This window comes from Podarcis gaigeae, assembly GCF_964106915.1.
Source record: "Podarcis gaigeae genome assembly, chromosome: 6".
NCBI classification, from domain to species: domain Eukaryota; kingdom Metazoa; phylum Chordata; class Lepidosauria; order Squamata; family Lacertidae; genus Podarcis; species Podarcis gaigeae.
The window spans coordinates 33,827,995-33,841,763 of NC_139682.1; the positions used below are offsets into that span (position 1 = coordinate 33,827,995).

The following is a 13,769-nucleotide window of genomic DNA, read 5'->3' on the forward strand; positions in this document are numbered from 1 at the left end:
CAGTGAGGGAAGTGCCAAAAGGCCCTCGGCACTGGACCTCAGTGTCCAGGCTGAACAATGGGGGTGGAGACGCTCCTTCAGGTATACAGGACCGAGGCCGTTTAGGGCTTTAAAGGTCAGCACCAACACTTTGAATTGTGCTCGGAAATGTATAAGATGTCCATGTATATTGCATTAGTTACTGGACAAATACATATTGGGACTAGCTCTTTCCAAGCTGTTGCTGAGGTGTTCTGCCTACCTGTGATCCTAAACATACTCCTTAGCACTTTGACTTCCAATACAAATACTTCTTTCCATGCATGACTGTGCCAGTCAAGAGGTTGGAACTCCCTCCTTAGCAATGCTTAACCTGGTATTAAGCAGGATATCTTTCAGGCAGGCAGCAAATATAATCTTACTCACCTTTATACCTGTATATTGGAACCCAAACAGAAAAAGGTTTAGGAAGGTATGACCCAAAGAGAATAGCCAAAAGTATTACAAGAATAAACATTGTAGTTCTTGGTATACATGATAAAAGAATGGACAGATATCTTTGGTTTATGAAGGTGGTTTTCACAGCAATATTTAAAGGCCACTGTTGGATAGATCTAGGATTTACTGCACAGTCCTATGTATATCTAGGGGTGGGGGAGAAATTCAGTTTGCTAAGAATTTTAATGGAAAATTAACCTAATTTGCAGTTTCAGAAACAAAATGCCAACTGAAACATAACTATCCTTTGAAATTTACACTTCTCCAAATTTTGCAGTGCAGTCAGTTTATGGGAGGGTTATACACTCATAACTGTTCTGTTGAAATAAGAGTGATGTGCAGGGCAATCCTATACATTGTGACTCAGGAGCCCCATTGAGTTCAGTGGGACTTACCTTCAGTATTTTACCGTATTTTTCTCTGTATAAGTTGCCCCCATGTATAAGACGATCCCTATTTATTTTAACCCAAAATTAAGAAATTAAGTTATTTAGCTTTGGTGGGGGGGGGGGGAGGTCACTTCCTCCGATCGCCCATCTGCCTGCCCGCCACTGTCGATCACTTGCCACAGCCACTGCTGATCGCACACCTTGCAGTGGCCACCAATTGTCTGCTTGCTCGCCACCACCACCAGCCCACCTGCCCACTTGCTGCAGCTGCCAATCATCTACCCGCCTCACCACAGCCACCAATCGCCTGCCCAATTGCCACAGCCACAGCCAATTGTCCGCAGGCCTTACTGCAGCCACCAATCACCCACCAATCGCCGCTGCCAATCTCCTGCTTGCTGCTGCCATTAATTGCACATCCCCCCTCTGCATTCACTATCCATGTGTAAGACGACACCCAATTTTTGCCTAATTTTCTTTAGCAAAAAGCATTGTCTTATACACAGAAAAATACAGTATGTTCTATAAATACTCAACAAAAGTATCTTACTGCTTTCCAACTCCCTCCAACTTTGGCTGCTCTTGACAATGCTTTCCTTCTTTTTCATCTCAGGCATTAGTATTAGTGTCAGGGGTTCAGAAGGAGAGACACAGGAGGGGGAGCAAATGGAGAGTGAGGAGGAGGAGTACGAGGGGGGCGCAGGCAGTGACAGTGGCCAGAGTTATTCCACAAGCCTCTCTAGCGAATCGGAGGACTCACAGAAGGGAGCGCCGGTGGCCAGAGCGAGGGGGGTTCCAGGGGGGAAGCCCCAGGAGGAAGGGGCCAGCGGGGAGTCCCTGAGCAGCAGTTGGAGATCAGGACCAGCGTCTCCACCAGAGCGCAGTGGGGAGGGGGAGTCCCAGGAGTCGGGACCAGTGTCCTCACCACCAGAGGGAGGAGAGGAGTCAGGTTTGGCAACGCCCACATCAGGAAGCGGGGAAACGGTCAGAAGGAAAGTCACCGGCTGGGCGCGCGCGCCAAGTTCAAATGTACAGGAGCGCGGCACAGCGGGGAGCCCGGGAAGGGAGCCAGGTCCTAAAGCCCGCCGGAGGGAGGGACAAGACTCAGGGGGCTCAGCGTCAGAGGAGTCCAGGAAGGAGGAAACCCCAGAGGGCAGAAGGACCCAGCGAAGGAAAGGACAGCGTAAGAGGTGGAGCCGGGCTAGAATCTTAAACTGGTGTGGGTGGAGCAGTGAGTCAGAGGGGACTTAGCCGGTCTAGCATCAAGACGTGGGTCTGCGCGCCCAGAGCTTTGAAATGGAAACTAAACTTTAATAAAGACTTTTGTACATTATATCCACCGGGCGTTGGTCCTCTGTGAGCTGGGATCTAGAGGCAGACCTGACAATTAGTATTTTGAGTCCTGTAAAATATAGGCAGGTTTTACTAAAACATATGAAAATTTAAGCCACGAAAGTATGTAAGGAAAGAGTATTCCGTTTACAAGCTGCTGATCTAGCCTGTATTATCAGAGCTGTATCTCAGTAGGACCTCAGTTTCTTCCAAAAATAGAAGTCAGCTTGTGATAGGAGTTAAGTGATGCCATTGTGCTCCTTCCTTTAGGGCTGTCAAAATTATTTCAAGCTGGTTATAATGTCTGTGTGTTTATAAACTCCATCCCCCTCCATATCAACTGCTTCCTAATTTCTCACTGGTTTACAAAAGTACACAAGTTTAAATGGCAAAATACATGTAATGGCCAAGCTTTTCTATTATAAACAAGGCAATCTGGAAAATATTAATTAAAAAAATAAAGCAAAAATCAGTTGTCAGGTATCATCAACCTGTCCTTTACCCTTCAGCAGTGAATGTCTAATCACTCGCTCTAGGACACTGATAATAGTGTGAGCAGGATTTCTTCCCTGCCTCAGTTGGAACGTGTATCTTATCTTGTGCTATCGCAAGTCTTGTGTCAATAATACAATGCTTTGGAACATATTTCGTTTTTCCTGAACTAATTACAGGAACTGAGGAGTCTAAAAAAGAAACACTTTTCACTCTCCCACCCCACCCAAGACATGTCATAATTGGAATGGAAATTGCCCTCCCCAGTGTAACTAAGGACCTTAGAAAAAAGTTCCCGTTGGTGCCAATGGGACTTGTCCCTATCAAAGCTCTTAATCACATAGGGGTGGGGTTGGGGGCAGAGGGCAACTCCATTCTGATAGCTGTTGGAAAGCGAAGTGCTGACATCAGGCGGATAAGATCTGGAATCAACTCCCTGATCAGCCCTTAAACTGACCACATGGCATTGAATATGGCATATTATCTGTCTCATCCCAGAAGTCTTAACAAGAGGGAATCAAAGTGCCATTTTGTACCCGTGTTGACTTACTCTCTTTGCATTCTCCCTCACACACCTTTCAGCCTAATTTACCACACGAAGTCTTTGAGGGGGGAAATGGAATACATGCTGCCCTGAGCTCCTTAAAGGTGCCCTACATACAGTACAAATAATGTGTAATCTGAAACCTTTAAATGCTAATATTGTGCTTTTGCAGAATTAATTTGGGAATCGTGTGTGTGCCTTTGTGTGTATTCACACAGCATGAACCACTTTTAGTGTGTGTTTTTTTTAATTCTGACAAGTCCATATATAATGGAGGAATTGGCATAAGATCATGTCTGTTCGGTTATATATCTTGAACCAATTATTCCAGATTAGTGAGGGAGGTTTTAATGCCTTATTAAATATTCCTTAAAGTGCATATAAAATGACCAGACAAGAGGAAAAATGTTTATGAAGCTTTTGCAGTGAATAGCCATGGCAATATAATGATACTAGACTGTAACCATGACCATCTGTTTTGCTGTCTAATTAATACTGACTTGCAGTAGATTGGAATATGGATTTTCCATCAGGCTTTGCCTAATTGCTGCTCTGCAGCTACATCACTGCGCATTGTGCTGACATTCTATGTTTGTGCACATCCTCACTGTAAACATGGCCTGGAGGTTCCGAGTCCTGATCTTTTCCCTACACATTCCCCTATATTTAGTGGAAGGTATAACAGTGCACCCATGGGATGCGGGTGGTGCTGAGTTCTAAACCACTGAGCCTCTTGGGCTTGCCAATCAGAAGGTCGGCGGTTCAAATCCCCGCGACGGGGTGAGCTCCCGTTGCTCGGTCCCAACTCCTGCCAACCTAGCAGTTAGATAGAACACCAAAAGTGCAAGTAGATAAATAGGTACCGCTCCGGCGGGAAGGTAAACGGCATTTCTGTGCACTGCTCTGGTTGTGCCAGAAGCAGCTTAAGTCATGCTGGCCACACGACCCGGAAAAACTCTCTGTGGACAAACGGCGGCTCCCTCGGCCTATAAAGCGAGATGAGCACTGCAACCCCAGAGTCATTTGTGACTGGAGTTAACTGTCAGGGGTCCTTAACCTTTACCTTTTTATAACAGTGCAAGGATTACATGTAGTGCTGGCCCAAGACATTTTGCTGCCTGAAATGGTTCAAAAATCTCCTTAATCCTACTAAGGCCAAACACTTTAGTATCACAGCAGGGCAGGGCAGGACCAGTGCTGGTTTTTGTTTGTTTCAGAATTTATCAGAATTCAGAAAATATCTGAATATAAAACATAGATAATAAAATAGTATTAAAACACACAAATCAACAAGAATTAAAAACTATCTAATTTGAGAAGGCTTCTGAGAAAAGAAAAGTTTTCAACAGATATTGAAAACACTAACCAATATTGGGGTTGCTTCACTTTTGAAGAAAGGGAATTACAGAGAGCAGGTGCTACAGTGCTAAGGTCACATCATGCCTTACTGCAAAGGTGTATGTCACCATGAACAGATGCTCCTCCACCAAGTGTAAATGACTGGGGCAGTTTCTCAGATTCTATTGTTCAGAATTGCATAGGGCTTTATGCACCAGTAGTATAACCTTGAACCTAGCTTAGTAGCAGATTGGCAGCCAGTGCATCACTATCAACAGAAGTGTCACATGTTCCTGATAAGATGTCCCAGAGAGCAACCATGCAGCAGTATTTTGTACTATCTGCAGCTTCCCAATCGAATGCAAGTGCAGACAAAAGATGGTATTTCTTCACACAGTGCATTGTTAAACTTTGCTCCCACAGGAGACAGTGAGAGCCACCAACTTGGATGATTTCTAGCCATGAGGACTATGCTGCCTTCACAGTCATAGGTAGTGTGCTTCTGAATGCCACTGGCTGGAGACCGCAGGAGGGGAACATGCTATTGTACTCTAGTCCTGCTTGCAGGCTTCCCATTGGCCACTGTGAGAAGAAGATACTGGACTAGATGGGCCATTGGCCTGACCCAAGAAGCTCTTATTTTCTTAAGGGCAGCCTCATGTAAAGTGCATTAAAGTAATCCAGTCTAGAGGTTACCACTACATGGATCACTGTTGCCTAGCTATCCCTGTCCAGGAACAGTTGTAGCTAGCATACCAGCTAGTGTCCTAGTGCCTAAAGACACTTGAGCCTTCAGTGACAATGCTGGATCTAGGAGTCCCCCCAAGTTACACACCTATTCTTTCAGAGGGGAGTGCAATCCCATTCAGAGCAAGCAACTGACCAATTTCCCAGACCTGGAAACTACTTGCCCACATGGCCTTTTGTCTTACTTGGATTTAATTTCAGTTTATTGGCTCTCATCCAGACAATTATTATTGAGACTAGGGATTAATTTGTGACTTGCATGGCACCTCCTGATTCAGATGCTACAAACAAAGATCTATGTGTCATCCGTGTACTAATGAAACTGTGCTCCAAATAACTCCTCATGACCAACCCCAGTGGCCTCTTATAGATGTAGCATAGGGGACAAAGTAGTGTCCTGTGGCACCCTACAAAACAACTCCCAGCAGCCCAAAGGGCAATTGCCCATGCCCTGGAATCAGTCCTGTAGGTAGGAGCAGCAGAGCCAGTGTAACACAGTATTCTGCACTCCCATCTCACAGAGCCAATCCAGTAGAATACTGTGGTCAATGGTATCAAAGGTCACTGAGAGATCAACAGGGTCACACACCCCATCTCTCTCCCTGTATATATGTACAGGCCTGAATTCAGATTCAAATGAATCTAGAAAATCAGTCTCATCCAAGAGTGCCTGCAGCTATGCCCTGACCACCCTCTATGATACCTTTCCCCAGAAAAGGTGTATCAGCAACAGGGTGGCAATTGTGAAGAACCCCAAAAGGGCATTTCACCATAGATATTATGAATGGTTAAAAAGGAAAACCACTCAAAGAGGAATGAAATTAATGCTGTATTTATGTTTGACAATAAAATGTTTGAAATCTGGCCCATACTTCTAGAAAAGGTAGATTTTTACTTGCTGTGCAGGCGAATACCTGTAGATGCTTTGTTTTCGTTATCAAATCCATTCAAATATCTCTTGCATCAAATTTCTAGTTATTCCCATCCTCCCCCACAATTTACCCCAGGACAATAAGATTATCATCATAATTAAATATTTGCATATTACTATTTGCCTGGCTCAGGAAGCAGGATCGGTTTCCAGCTCATGCTCTTAGTCAGAAAATAAGCAACTTACTTTGTTTTGTTTAACCATCACAGCTCCTTTAATAAGAAAAATACCACCATGGTTCCCTCCACAACCCCTTTGAGGTTCTGATCCAACTAAAACGAGTCACTTCTAAAATCCAATGAGAACATTTAAACTAAGTTTTTCCCAACTAAATTCCTCCATCACCAATCTCTGATGATAGATTTGGGTTTTCTTTACAATATAAGATACTTCAGCTCATACAGAGTAAGAACAGAAGAGCCCTCCTGGATCATTGTGAATAGAAAAGTTTTTGCTGTGCCCAGTTAATTGATGAATCAGCAGGTATATTGCCATCCATCTTTCTGCAGATTGCCAGCAAGTGATCTACAAACAGTTTGTTGAGTTGTGAAACACATTTGCTCATCACAAGCATTGGCAGACAAGCTTGACATCACTGATTATCAGAATGACACTTAAATGCTTTTTTTAAAAAGAAATTAAAACTCCTATAGAAACATGAGTACTACAGCACACTATATTTTAGCTGCCTTTGAAAATAGATTGAAAACTGCAACTGTCCTAGAATGTGGCCGCCAAGTTAATAAATGAACCTGGCCACTTACCAGCAATACTAGCTGAAGGTTAGTTTCTAGTAGGAGTGTGCATCAGACCCAGACAAGCCCTGAATCCCAAATTGAAGTGGGACATTTTAGACAGATTTGAGGCTTGGCCAAAGCAGGGTCTCTCTTAAGTGCCCCAACTGAAGCAGAGCTCTACACAGTAGTTCGGGACCATTTGACTTTAGGGGCCTTTAAAAAACTGTGAAGATAGGCTTAACTTTTTGCAGACACACTTTCATCCTGTGAAAGTAGGGGTGACTTTTATGCCAGGCTGGAGGGACGGGAGTTGGATAACTCTTTTGTGATTGACAGCTTCTAATCAGAGGGAATGGTTGTACCAAGTCTCTTCCACCAGTATTTTGGCACAGTAATATATCACCATGTTCTTTTTCCCAGGCTGATGAGGAACCATTAATGAGTACTTTTGGGGTTTGGTCAGTCAACCAGCTACAAAGCCACCTAAGAGTTACCTTGTTCAACCCACATTTTACTAACTTCCTCGCAATAATATGCTGGGGGACTTTGTCAAGAAGCTTACTGAAATCAAGAGGCTTACTGAAATCAAAAGGCTTACTGAAATCCACAGCATTTCCCTGATCCACCAAGTTTGTAATTCCATCAGAATATAACTCAGAGTGGACTAACCTTGAACAGTAGCCACAGAATGTTGACTATCAGTTGGGAAACAGAAGTGGAGGACAGGGATAGGAGTATCCCATATGTAAGTGTGTGACTGACTAGAATCCTGAAAAGGAGTTCTCAGTACTGCATTGATTTGTTACAGGGTTCTATTTGTATAGTTGTGATACTCTTTCTTGCATTACATATGGCATCATATCATGTGAGGTATTTCCTACATGTTTAATTGTGGTCTGTCCAGATAAACTGCATACTTTACATCAAAGCACGAAACCATGTAAAAGTAAAGCTGCTACTATACAGAGGGAAGCAAAAAAAAAGAAAAAGGATTATTTAATTATGCATCAGCTTCCTTCAGCTTAAATGCCTGGAGCAAAGTAAGTGAATCATACATATCACTTTTGCTCTGCTGGCAGCACATTTGATGTGATATCTTAGAGTCACTTTGCATTGAGCAAAAGTGGGAGTTCCCTCTGCTCAGCAGAAAGTGTTAGCTATAAAACTTTGGAGTAATATAATTTGGAGTCTATTGCTTTTATTTATTTCATTCCTGGTTACGCCAAATAGCAACTTGTCCTTGCTATGATATTATTGATAGGAATGTGAGCATGTATCTGCCTTAAAATAGAGTAAGTAAATTGTGTAATATATAAACCTGGCACAGGGATTCCATGGAGGAATGAATGGGGAAGTCTGCTCACATGAAATTGGATATCACCTATGGGTTTCCAAGAAGCATACCAGCATGTTTTGAGAAATCAGAAAGCAGAGCTATATCATATTGTTTCTACCTGTGGTCATAGGTTTGTCACAGTAACCGTAAGTGGTCTCTTGACATAGAACTGAAAACCTTTCCTTAGCTTATTTCAATTTCGGTCTGTGACTTTTGTAGTTATTTATGTTCTCAGGGACATAAGATGGACACAGGAAATGATGGACAGATACAGATTGGAGATATAGTTATTCTTGATTCTCTGGAATATGTGGGTGGCTTTTGTTACCATTCACCATGGCATCCTTCTGAGCTATCTTGTCTGCATTGGACTGTGAAGTCCTGTGTTTCAGTGGCTCTGGTCCTTTTTGTCTGGTTGGTCTCAGAAAGGGATGCTGTTTCCCATAAACATTGGCATGTGGACCCCCACAGTGATCCATCTTCTCCCCCGTGCTATTCAACATGTACAGTACATGAAATTGCTGCATGAAGTTAGAGCTTTGGGAGGTTGATGATACATGTCTCTATCTCTCTTCTCCATTTGATCAGAGGGAGTGGGCAGGTTAGGTCCTAAAGCAGAGCTGGAACACAGTGATGGGCTAGCTGAATCTGAATCCAGAGAAGATGGAAGAACTGTTGCTTAGAGTTTCTGTTGATCCAGGGATAATTGCACAGATGGTGGCTATGTACACACAACATTTTGTTCCAGAATTGATGGAGACTGAATACTTTTTTTTCTTTGTAGTCCACAAACAATCTAGATCTATTGCATATGTTTCCATTGAAATGTGCTTATTGAGAAACTGGTTTCATTTAGAAAATAAAAGCTCATTGCAGATTCATTCTGTATTACCCTACAGTGTGCCCATTTGAAAACAGATAGAGACACGTGTCCAGAGGAGGGCAACCAAAATGGTCAAAGGTCTGGAAACGATGCCTTATGAGGAACGGCTAAGGGAGCTGGGCATGTTTAGCCTGGAGAAGAGGAGGTTAAGGGGTGATATGATAGCCATGTTCAAATATATAAAAGGATGTCACATAGAGGAGGGAGAAAGGTTTTCTGCTGCTCCAGAGAAGCGGACACGAAGCAATGGATCCAAACTACAAGAAAGAAGATTCCACCTAAACATTAGGAAGAACTTCCTGACAGTAAGAGCTGTTCGACAGTGGAATTTGCTGCCAAGGAGTGTGGTGGAGTCTCCTTCTTTGGAGGTCTTTAAGCAGAGGCTTGACAACCATATGTCAGGAGTGCTCTGATGGTGTTTCCTGCTTGGCAGGGGGTTAGACTTGATGGCCCTTGTGGTCTCTTCCAACTCTATGATTCTATGACACTCATGTCTAATGATGTTGTGGGTGGCCTTTTACCAAGATCACAATCACCACTTCCTACTTCATTCACTTGGGGCATATGCAGGGAGGAAAAGATGTGGATAACCTAATCAAAGAGAGGGTTTTCAAACACATATCAAATAACCACTCCCATCCTTATAGATGGTAGGGTCTGGAATCAGTATAGATTGAAAGCAGTACGTTGAGAACAAACCATAGTCTGTCATGTTTTGATTTGCCTTGATTGCATTTGAGAAAGCTAATATTTTTCTGATTTGGAGAGTATATCATAACCAAAGTTGTTGAATTTTTAAAACATTGCATTTTGTTACTTAGAAATTTCCACTATTCATAGGAGTTCTTTTTTATGCTAGCTGGATATTAGGACTATTGCCATTGACAACACTGTTGTTTCAATATAAGTAAATAGTTTTCCCCAGAGTTAATGATATCACATTGAGGGATGTGATATCATTCACTCTGGGCACATAATGAATTACAAGTAGCACTCTGTAATATTAAAGCTCTGCATTTGAGCAATGCTATTAATGATGTCAAATCCTGCAGTATTTCCTGCCCATCATGTGGACCTTAACCCTCAGTAGGAAGAGTTCCAGGCTTCCTTGTAGATTAGTATGAGCATATCTCAGGCTCTGATTTCTGGCCAGAGCCTAGTTCAGTTTGGAAGTATACAAGTCCTTCTTTCCAAACAAAGTAAATGGTAACATCAGCTACTATCTGGCCAGCCTGCGCTCTGAATTCAAAGAAGAGAGTGTTCTATGAAGTGGAACTTGGTTGTGTTCAGAGCCTCTTGTTGCAGTGCAGCTGTGTGACATAATAGTATCTCGGGACATGTCTGCAAAGTAATTTCACTGCAAAGTGATTTGGAAAGAGGACAAAGCTGAGACTGGGAAGAGGCAGGTAGCTTCTTTCTCATTCCATAAGCATGAATACTGCCTTGCAAACTTCTTGACCTTATCCTATGATCCACCCAAATCTCCTATCTTTGATATGTACAGACAAGAACAAGCTGAAGTCTTCTGGAATTGTGGACCATGGTATGTGATGCACATTGGATAACCTTCAAAACTATTGTGCAGATGCATCTTTAGTCAGATTGTTGTTTTTTTCTATTCTCTTTCATAGAACCATAATCAAAGATGGAAGAGACCTCAAAGATCATGTAATCCAATCCCCCCACTGATGCAAGACACTCACTACTACAGCATTGCTGGTAGGTGGTCATCCAGGCTCTGCTTAAAAAAAAACCCAACTATAACAAAGGAGAGTCTACCACCTTCTGAGGCAGCCTGTTCCACTGTCAATCAGCTTGTACCACTAGGAAGTTTTTCCTAATATTTACTCTAAATACTTTTGCTTGTCATTTGAATCCATTGGTTCATGTCCCACCATTTGAAGCAACTGAAAACAAATTAGCTCCATCATCGGTGGAAGTTTCTGCAGGTCGTGAAGGGCAGAGAGGAAAACACTAGTTACACAATTTGATTTCAGGACAGACTAGCACTTACTAACTGGAAAATATTTGTTTAGGTTCTGGAGAATGTGACTGCTTTTTCAGTTCTGTGTTAAAAGACTATTTAGGTAGATACATCCTGTGTTAGTATTTGTAACACATAAATAACACTACATATTAGCAGCAACCTTAATGTGACCTCTCCTCTCAAATGATTCTTTGCAAGTTCATTTGCAAACTATATTCTGTCAAATCCCTTTCCATTTTGAAAGGCCTGAACATAGGCCAGATAAAGCCAGAACTAAAAAGATCCCTGTCTTGTGGGAAGTGTTCAGCTTTATTTGCCCCTTCTCAGGCCTAAGACTACAACCCATAGCTACTTTCCCTCCCTCTGATTAGTACAGCATGCTAAACAACTGAATATCAGAGATAAAAACCTCTGCTGCACAGTGCTCAAGATTCCAGGGGTCTTGGTACTTAACTAGGGTTTGTGTTTCCTTCAGAAATGAGGCACAATGGATACTATAGTGGTTTATTTACACTATATGGTTTATTTACACATCTCTATAACCTGAGCCTACTTATGGAAGAAGGTCAGTGCATCAATATTCCAAGAAGTTTCTGTCCCTCTCATAAGATATCAACATCTCTCTCTACAGCATACTGCTTATTACCATCAACCTACCTTTTCTAAAACTCTGGTATTGTCTTTTGAACTAACTCTCAGTTGAAGGAGGTAGGCTTCCTAAAGGATCATTAGGAAATTAGTTTTTACATGTGTTGATGGCCTAGGATTAAACGGGGTAGCTGATACACCATTTAGGAAGGTGTTCTAGGTTAACATATGCCACTTCCATGGGATTAACATTGACTAATGCAAATCTAGAATATGCATTTTAGCACCTATAAATCTATTATTATTATTATTATTATTATTATTAGAATTTATATACCACCCTTCATCCAAGGACCACAGGGCAGTTTACACCATATAAATCTATAACTATACTATATCTAAAATGGGGTATATGATTGAGAGAAGGAGAATAAGGGACTATTTTGTAATAATCTGAAAACCCTTTTAGAAGACATCTGAAGGCAGCCCTGTTTAGGGAAGCTTTTAATGTTTAACAGACCACTGTATTTTAATATTTTGTTGGAAGCCGCCCAGAGTGGCTGGGGAAACCCAGCCAGATGGGCGAGGTATAAATAAATAATAGTAGTAATAATAATAAGATAAAAAGAATACCTTTGTTCTAGTACAAGATGGTGAAGGTGTCAGCCAAAAACTAGGAAAAAGCCACTCCATAGCTTCCTTTTTAATTGTTATCCATCCATCCCCTTTTCATTAGTGTATTCCATGGGCAAGACAACTGACAGTGTTGTGAGGTCTATAACAGCTGCCTTCCCTCCAGAAAATGAGAACACCCACTCTCCCCTGTTCTCCATTTTCTCTCCCAGGAACTGAGAAGGTCCTGTCAAAACTTGGATTATATTCAAGCCTTTCTCTCCTTAGCTTCCTTCCTTGCTTCACCCCTCTTTGGGAGTCATGAACCAGGCAACAGCGGATGGCCTGTTCTGGGCTTGTCACCTTCACACTGAATCCAGTGTAGAAGGAAAGGTATTTCTGGCTTGATTGGGCTCCCTCTTGGTTTCTGATTAGACTTTAGCTAACACAGCTGGAAGCCTTTGTGAATGAACTAACTGTGTTGGAGAAACAAAGAGGTTCTCGTGGGCTATGTCCGTGAGTTCACAATAGAGTAGTTAGCACTTACATAATGCCATCTTTTTGCAGCAGGGAAGGGTACACATTTGTGCTTGCCTGTTTCACAGAGAAAGTAATAAGCATGGTATGCGTAAGATAAAGGTCCTCCAAAGTAACTAGGAGGATGCAGGAAATGGTCCAGAGTGGGGACCTTAGGTGATGGAGGTAATCCACTCATAACATGTTTTGTTTGTTTTCACTTTGTTTTCCATTTTAAAATTGCTGCAGGTTTAGATTGGGTTGTATACGTATAGGTAGAAATCCAGCATTTGACTTTTCCTTGTCTTATGGGACATTTCAGAAGTGGAAATCAGCCAAGCCCCACAATGAATGCACTGTGTGCTGATGGGTCTCAAACACTCACTGAGTTAGGAACTTCCCCTGCATGTGAAGATAGGCTGTGACAGATTGAGCAGATGAGACCAATAGTGGATCCAACAGTCAAGATGGCAGTTTTTGCACATGCTGTGGAAGAAAATGAGGGGCAAATGGGACTCATTGACCTGGGAAGATAGCCCACCTAGGAGAAGGAAAACTCTGATCCTAAACCTCAGGATCTAAACCTTTTCTTTCAGGAAAAGAAAAGGCTAAAGGGTCACCCTACACAAATCCAGAGTGGAATCCCTAAGACAGTTGGATGGTGCCATGTATGCCTCTTTCAGGCAATTTCTGCAGCTGGGCTGGTGCCAAACATATTGCTCTGCTTTCATATGAACCACATCAGGGTGGCTGAGAGGGTGTGGGTCTCCATACACACTGCTCAAGCTTGCCACCTCAGGGAGGTCCCTTCAGTGCTGCTAATGCAGCAATGTGACTTCACCCCTGGAGGTGTACTCCAG

The 13,769-nt window shown here is 42.5% G+C and overlaps 1 protein-coding gene and 1 long non-coding RNA gene across 4 annotated transcripts in view; one reads left to right on the forward strand and one right to left on the reverse strand.

The window, feature by feature from the left end:
- LOC310847881 overlaps positions 1-13,769 on the reverse strand; it is a 256,151-nt gene that overhangs the window by 25,362 nt on the left and 217,020 nt on the right. The gene's annotated exons all lie outside the window — the stretch shown is intronic.
- The window catches only part of NGF (nerve growth factor), a 58,141-nt gene that overhangs the window by 17,414 nt on the left and 26,958 nt on the right, over positions 1-13,769 (forward strand). The window contains exon 2 of one of the 3 annotated variants that reach the window (XM_083746062.1): positions 10,838-10,925. The exons of the other annotated variants lie outside the window; for them this stretch is intronic. The gene's annotated coding sequence lies outside the window, so the exon portion shown is untranslated. The remainder of the gene's footprint in view (positions 1-10,837; positions 10,926-13,769) is intronic. 3 annotated transcript variants of the gene reach the window in all.